This window comes from Crocodylus siamensis, chromosome 3, assembly GCF_052110815.1.
Source record: "Crocodylus siamensis isolate JL-2025a chromosome 3, ASM5211081v1, whole genome shotgun sequence".
Taxonomy (NCBI): Eukaryota; Metazoa; Chordata; order Crocodylia; family Crocodylidae; genus Crocodylus; species Crocodylus siamensis.
In genome coordinates, this window is record NC_143397.1 from 13,971,150 (window position 1) to 13,978,761 (window position 7,612).

General features: G+C 44.8%; 1 protein-coding gene across 3 annotated transcripts in view; it reads right to left on the reverse strand.

Annotated features, from left to right (window-relative positions):
- Nucleotides 1–7,128, reverse strand: part of DYM (dymeclin) — a 370,073-nt gene extending 362,945 nt beyond the window's left edge. The window contains exons 1-2 of one of the 3 annotated variants that reach the window (XM_090037772.1): nt 7,010–7,109; nt 5,569–5,656 (exon numbers count right to left, since the gene is read on the reverse strand). The gene's annotated coding sequence lies outside the window, so the exon portion shown is untranslated. Of the gene's footprint in view, nt 1–5,568; nt 5,667–7,009 lie in introns of those variants that run through there. The other 2 variants (XM_090037771.1, XM_090037773.1) reach the window with 2 other exon arrangements.
- Between the last annotated feature and the right edge of the window lie 484 nt (nt 7,129–7,612).

Consider the following 7,612-nt stretch of genomic DNA (forward strand, 5'->3'; position numbering starts at 1 on the left):
CTTTGTACACAGAAATCAGATAAATCCCCATAGGCTGAACAACAGAAGGGAGTCTTAATGAGCAACCTATATCAGAATACAGCAGTGGCCTAATGGATACACCTTGCTTCCTCCCCAATAAATTCTCTAGCACTGGCCTCTTCTGGCAGGGTGTAAATCAAGCAGTAAGTGGCAATAACATGATCCATGCTAGATGCATAGCTACTCAGAAGGTCCTGAACAGCAGTGAAAATGACTAACTTTGCTAGCTTCAGTCCAAAAGAAGGAGGCAAAGGATAAGAGCACCAGCTAAAAAAACTGATGCAGTCTCTTGGGCTACAGATAGAAGTTACACATAAACCAAGCTAAGTCCTCAAAAAACTGGCTTAAACCTGTAACAGAACAGAACTTCAGTGTACATAAACAGGTTTCAAAATGGCTAAAACTGGTTTAAGATAAACCTGGTTGAATCTAGTATCAGACTTAACTGATATGGGTCAAACCGGCTTATGGAACTTCTGTCCCAGGCCGCTTCCTGGTTCAAGTTAAACCAAAATCCTCCAGCACCTCAGCATGCTTTCCAGCCCTGGGCTGTCTGCTCCAGCAGAGAAGGGGTTTGTTTGTTTGTTTGTTTTGGGGGGGGGGGTTGTTTTTTGGTTTTGTTTTTTTTGGGGGGGGGGCAAGGAGAGAGGCAGGGGCTGCCCTGCCAAGCCAACCCCATCTGGGGTCTGGGGCCAGGGAAGACGGTTAAACTTCCCCTTCCCCTACCCCCCCCAGTACAGAGCTGCCCTGCCCCATTAAAAACTTACTGCTGGCTGAGACCATGAACTACAAACCCCAAAGGCACCTATAAGCAGGAAGAGGAAGTGATAAACAACTTTGCAGAGTCCTTCTGGTGTGATTCTGGACTACAAATCCCAGAGACCTCAGACACACCAGGAAGAGGAAGCAAACCTACAGCCCATGCTGGCTACATGCCAAAGAACTGTGCTCTAGTGCCCCCCAGCTTTTGGCCTAAGCCACTGCAGATATATGGCTGCATTTCCTGAACCAAAAGTAAATGTCTGTCCAGTTGTTTCTCAGCTAAACCTCTGCAGTTTAGACTAACCTGCAAAGGCTGAATCAAATCAGCATCAGGTTAAGTGCAGACAGTCAAAAAACCTAACTCTACAGAGATTATATCAATTTCACAATTATTTCAGGTCTGGGACTAGATATGAATGGAATTCTGCAGAATTCAGCTCACTCCCCACCTGCAAAGCTAAATTTTCTAGAACTACTGAGAGGTAGAATTTTCAAAATCTTCCTACAAGAGTGCTGTTTGAGTAGTAGCTGAGTAGCGAAAAAAATTGAGCAGGAAAAAGGCAGGCCACAACATGTGTATTGGTAGCATCTCTACTGGAGCAATCTGTTCAAGCACCCTTTCTTCTCTTATACTTGGTTTAACCTTAACTTTGCTAAAGTATGTAAAAATCCAGAAAATAGATGCCAAACTAATTAAACCCATGTTTAGTATGTGACTAAGCTGTGCGGGCAGAAACTAAGCAATTTCCCCAGTGCTACCTTAGTAACACACTATAGTCTCCTTCATTTAGGACACTGATAGGTATGTGCTGAGCAAGAAGCAGAGAAGCCCCAAATGAGAAAAGTGACTATGAACAATATTCAGAAAACAGGAAATATTTAAATACTCTTCAGAATAAGTAGGGCAGCAGGATAAACAAGAGAATCATCTGGACATTATCATAAAGAAATATAGAGGAAACCCTGCTGCTGTTAAATACTGAACTGAGATCAGCTTGTTTCATATATGCTTCCAGTCTTGTTCACAACATGACTAAAACTGGTGACATCAGGCAACTCGCTTTAGTTAAACTGTTCAGCTAATAAGCAGCTGGATCCAACAGACACTGAAAGCAAAAAAAAAATTTCCCACCCTTTCCCCACATTGCGGGGGTTGGGAAAGAAGGGCATTAAGAGTAAAAGAAGGGGAAAATGAAGAGAACCTGATGTGTTTGATCTCACTAAGTACTGCCAGCTAAAAAAGCTCCTTTGTAACTGTAACATCCAAAGAGTTACATTATAGCAGTTAGGCTTATAGGCAAGTGGGGCTGGAAAGGACCTCACAAGGTCATCTTGTTCAGCTTCCGGCTCAAGGTAGGAGCATCTCTGACTAAACCATCCCATCCCTTGACAAAGACAGACCGGGACTTGAGGTTTGGACAACAAATGTACTCAGAGCAGCCTATGCTACCGAATACATACTATTAGTTTGATAAACTACAATTAGAAATTTGACTCTATGCAGGTTCTTATTATTGTGGTAGCAGAGAACCTTCCACTAGCACTTCAAACGACATGATTAACATCTGTCTTGCATGGTTTGTCTTCTCTCTCCTCTTGGGGGGAAGGGGAGGAATGGCAGGGGAGATGTGTGTATAATATAACATTTTATACTTATTTTTACAGCTGAGGGGAAAAGATAAGGCTTACTGAAAAACTTATATTATATGTGCACTGTACTATTTTACATCTCTTGAAAAACCTTTGGTGGTGAGAAAATGGAAACCACTACCTTGCTTCTGGTAAGAAGGGAGATGGTACTCTCTTATGAGGGACTGACTTAGGCAAACTTCACCTGCATTCCTATATCTAAAAGAGACTAGACAGGTGGAGAGAGTAGTGAATTGCTCTTAGTCAGACTCATTCACAAAAACAAGTCTTCAACTAATAAGAAATATACAGTCCACTACACATTTCAGGGACATCAGAGGTTTGTCAATTTGTCATTGCCTCGTTCCCACTCCAGTTCCCCTGCGATGCATTACTTAAGCAACACTTAAAGTCTGAAAGTTTTAAAATGTTCACAAACTTATAGATTTTAATGCCAGAAAAGAGCATTACCAGGTAGCCCGGTGGACCATTGAATTTTACAGAGTAACTACTTCATCAAGCACAGTGATTTTTAGCCAGGGTGTACCACATGATCTTTTGAAGGATGCCATGAAATGTGAAAAAATAAGTCACATGTGGAGATATAAGCAGATATGTATAGACTCAGACTCATTCCTACCTGGCCTCCCTGGAAGGTGGTAAGCATTATTTTTTTAAATGGGGTGCTGCTCATTTCACAAAAGTAATGGAGGGGTGTCCCAAGTCCAAAAAGGTTGAGAACCACTGTTCAAGCACATGAACTTCTTGCTGAGCTGCTAATGGCATGTCTTTTAGAAATATACCCAGTATCAGAAAACTAAGAAGAAAAAGACAAGATTATTTGTCATCTGAACCTCAGAACCAAGTGTCACACTTGTGGACCAAATCAGTGAAAACCAACAAGAAAATACTGCTGAAGTGAAGTCTTATCCAGGATCATTACAGTTCAGTTAGTCAAACAACATTCCAGTGCAGTAGAAGAAGATGACATTGGATGGAAGTCCATACACATTCTACACGTGTGCTTGAACATGATAAGCCTGCTCTACACAGTAGTGGCAGAATCCCAACCATCACAATGGGAGTAGATTAGAGCATCCAAAGAGCGTGCGTCACCACTCAAATAGTGAAAATCTGGGTACTTGTCTGCTCTTCTGATTTGATAGATTTTTATCTGAAAGATTTTTTTGCTCTTACCACTGAGAGTTACATTTGAAAAACATTATGGGAGGTGTTAGAAGAAAAAGAACAAATCTGGAACTTTTAGAGGAGAAACTCAGGGAAATGTGGATTCTAAAGACACACACACACATACACAACCCACCTACCCACCCTAAAACAAGGGCTGACTTTACCATTTTGAAATATCATACACCCACTCAAACATTAGTACTACTGTCTCTTTACTGTATATTTCTAGTTGGTAGCTGAGAAAGTCATCAGTATGAACTATACATTTCATACAACACTATACATTTACCGGAAATCTATTACAATTATTATTGTTAGAAACGCTCCTTAGCATCAGAGCATTTGGTTTCGACCGGAAGAAAAATCCCAGCACAACTTTGTCCATCTGTTTCTACATCTACTAAACACATGTACCTAGAAGCCAATTATATAACATAACTTATCAGTATCTAAATTGTAATTAAGCTTAAAATTGGCAGTGAGGTACATTGCTAGTGCTGCCAAGCCACGAACTATCTTTGCAGATAAACATACAGCCAGCGGCAAACTCTTCATGGAAGAGGTGCCCTTTAATTCAAAAGCTATAAGTATACGTATTTCAATTTGCAGAGAACCTGACTAATGGGCACAGTGCCCTTTTTACAAAGGAAATCTCAACCACAGCATTCACAGTGCCTTTTAAGTATGGAAAAGATTCTTAGGTGTTCCTTCATTTTTGAAAACTGACAACTTTTTGGTGTAGCACAACTTTTATGTAATTATCTTGGTGTCTATGCTAGAACCACAAGTGAATGCTATGCAGCCTCTAAAAGAGCTGGATATCACTAATTCAACTGCTTTGCACACCTAGACATCCATACCCTATACAGAACTGTATACTGCAAACAGAAGTAGTCCAATTTGAGTTTTTATTTACATTACACTTAAATTACCTTGCATTATACCTCATCTATATCTTCTAAATCAGCCGTTCCCAACACCTGCTCTAACTGGAAATAAATTGCCTATCAGTTTAATTACTGCAAGACACAATAGAATTCCCTATTTTGAATAGTGACATTTTGAAAAATAACCACAATCATTTTGGCCAGCCTTTTTGGTAACAGTCTATCAGTCACTAAATATCAAGAATCTGAAGAGAGGAAAAAAAAAAAAAACCACAAGACATTACATGGTATGTTATTGTCCTTGCTATAAACCAAACAGAAATATAAAACTTTCCTGATGCCTCAAAATGAATTTGCAAGTCTCTCTCTTGTTCATCAGCATATTAACATGGAGAGATTTTGCAAATAAAAAAAGATTTTACTGCTATGCACAGTTACTACTAGTGGGCACCTATACACGTGCCAGATGTCTACTCTAACACATGCTAGTTAGCACGCATTGGAGCAGGCTTGATTTTGCTGGAGTGTGTTAATTAACACACTCCAGAAGCCTCTGCGACATCTAATCAGCATCCCTGCACTCCAAAATGGCAACGGGGTACTTGAACTACAGCTTGTCAAACAAGCTGTAGTTCAAGTGCCCCCACCGCCACTCTGAAGCGCAGGACACTGAATACACATGATGCTGAAGGTGCTTTAATGAGAGTAGCTCTTGAAGCTGTTCTAATTAAAGTGGCCCCCCCTCCACCCCAGAGCATATGCACAGATGCTCATTTTGCCTACCAAAGCATTTTAACTTTAGCAATTTCCTATACTACATTAAATCGTGATATGCTGAGCATCAACTACTGGCTAAATAAAACACATTAACTAGCCCAACAGCCTCAGTCAAACATGTCAGCACTTAACCGAAAGTTTCCACAAATATTTGCTTTTCTCCCCACCCTTGGAAAACAAAATCAAGGTGAGACAGCAAGTTTCTCCTACTTCCAGTCCCAGATCTACAGGGGGGAGAGAGGGAAACAGACTAACGCATTCCCAAGCGATTGTGTGATCACAACGAAAGGTTTCCACATACCTAAGGCTACTCCTGTGCTTCCCACACCGACTGGAAGCAGCGCGCACCCTCAAGTCTCTGCTCAAGAAGACTTCAACCAACTGCAATTCTGAAAGAGTTGAAGAAAAATTGTTCCTCAAGACCTAAAATACAACAAAGGTTTTAAGATACTTGAAGAGAAGTAGAGGAAAAGATACTTGAAGAGAAGTAGGGAGAAAGAAACCTAACTGGTATTAGGACAAGGTGATAACTTCACAAAAGGAATTACATTGCACCCTTGCCTATTCAAGCAATGGACTGGATTTGATGACCCAGGGAGTTTCCTCTAGCCCTCTGTTCCTAAAACACACACTGGAAATACTGAACAACCTGCTTATACCTACAAATACTTGAAGGGATTAGTGTCACAGCTTACATCTAGCACGTTTTCCCATGCTAGCTGCAGTAAAAGAAACCAGGAAGTCACGTCAAAACCTCACTCTACTTGACACAGCAAGTAAACCTAAGAAAGAAAACACGCTTGCTCTTGGCCTGAGGAACGTCCGTCCAAGATAAGATATAAAGTATGATATCCTTAATTAAAAAAGATGCCTTGAAATTTAACAGGGCCCTACACTCCCATGAATCAGGAACACCAACTAGGTACAGAAACTAGGAAGTGACAGACACTAGGAAATCCAAGTGACAATTACTTGTTTGTTTTGTAATTACAGAGCATAGTAAGGTCCCTTGGCTGTGCCAAATACACAAAAACTGCTGGTCACACTATTTCAGCGGAGGTGCAATTAGAAACAGCTGTCTCGAGGGACACTGAATAAATACACACACCTCTAGTACAGATCCTGCTCTTGACTCAGCCCACTGGGAGACAGCAGCGAGGCTCAAGGGATATTTCCGAGCAGCTATTCTCCTGGCGCCTTGCGGCAACCAGCCTATGAACCCCACCAAGCAAACCAAAACCCGCCACCGGCACAGATGAGCACAGCGGTAACCGCTCCCAGACGCCACGATCTCCCCTTCCCTGGCGGTTCAGTTTCCAGAGCAACTCCTTTTAAAAGAAAACGCCACCGGGGCAGCGTGTTTGATCCCCACTCAGGGAGCTCTCCCCGTCCACAGTGCTGAGCCAATATGGCAGCCCCAGGCAGATGCGTGGAAGGCACATTTCCACGTTTCCCCAAGTCAGGGCACCATGCGGGCGGGCGCATGACCCTGGGGGCCCGACACCACATCTTGCCGGTTTCACACCCAGTGAGGACAGGGGGCCGCTCCCCTGGTGGCCAAGGCTAAGGCCAATCGCTGAGGACCCCCCACCTGGCGCAGCCACAGCCCCGCTCCTGAGCGGGGGGAGCGGCCGTTGGGCACCTGCGCTGCGCCACGCCACGCCACGCCACGCCACGCCCCTCCCCCCCCCCCGAAGGGGGCTCCAACGGCCGCTCCCCCGGCCGCAGAGGCGCGGCCTCACCTGGACCCACGGAGGGGAGGGGGGGGTTCGGGTGCCCGGCGCGCGCCTCCACGCCCCCGCGCTCAGGCCGCCTCCATCTTTCCACGTCGCCCGCTTCGGCCCCGCCCCTGCGTCCCTCCGCCGGCCGGAGGCGGGGCCTGGCTCTTAGCGTCACGCGCCCCGCCCACCCCGCACTGAGGGACGCTTCTCCCGCCCCCGGCGCCTGCTGGGAAATGGAGTTCTCCGCGTACTCCAAGGGGGGTTGCGCCTGCGCAGGAGTATCTGTGCTTGGAAGCCTCGAGGAAGAGTCTTCCTCTGTGCCCCTTGATCCCCAGGCAAATTGCGCGGGGGGGGGGGGTCCTTTATGCCCATTTGACAGATTAGGCCAGGGGTAATGGGACTTGACCAAGGTCATGCAGAGAGGCGGTGGCAGAGCTTGCATCCCTGGTGGCTGAGCAGGGAGAGCTGCAGGGGTGGGGATGGGCCTTCAGGCATAGGAGAAGGAGCTCTGCCGAGGACTGATCTGCTGAGTGCTCGCTGTCTCCCGGCTGTGCCACCAGTTACCTTGCCAAAAAAAAGTCCTGCCCGTTATCATGGGTCTCAAAGCAGCTGTTCCTGATCAGA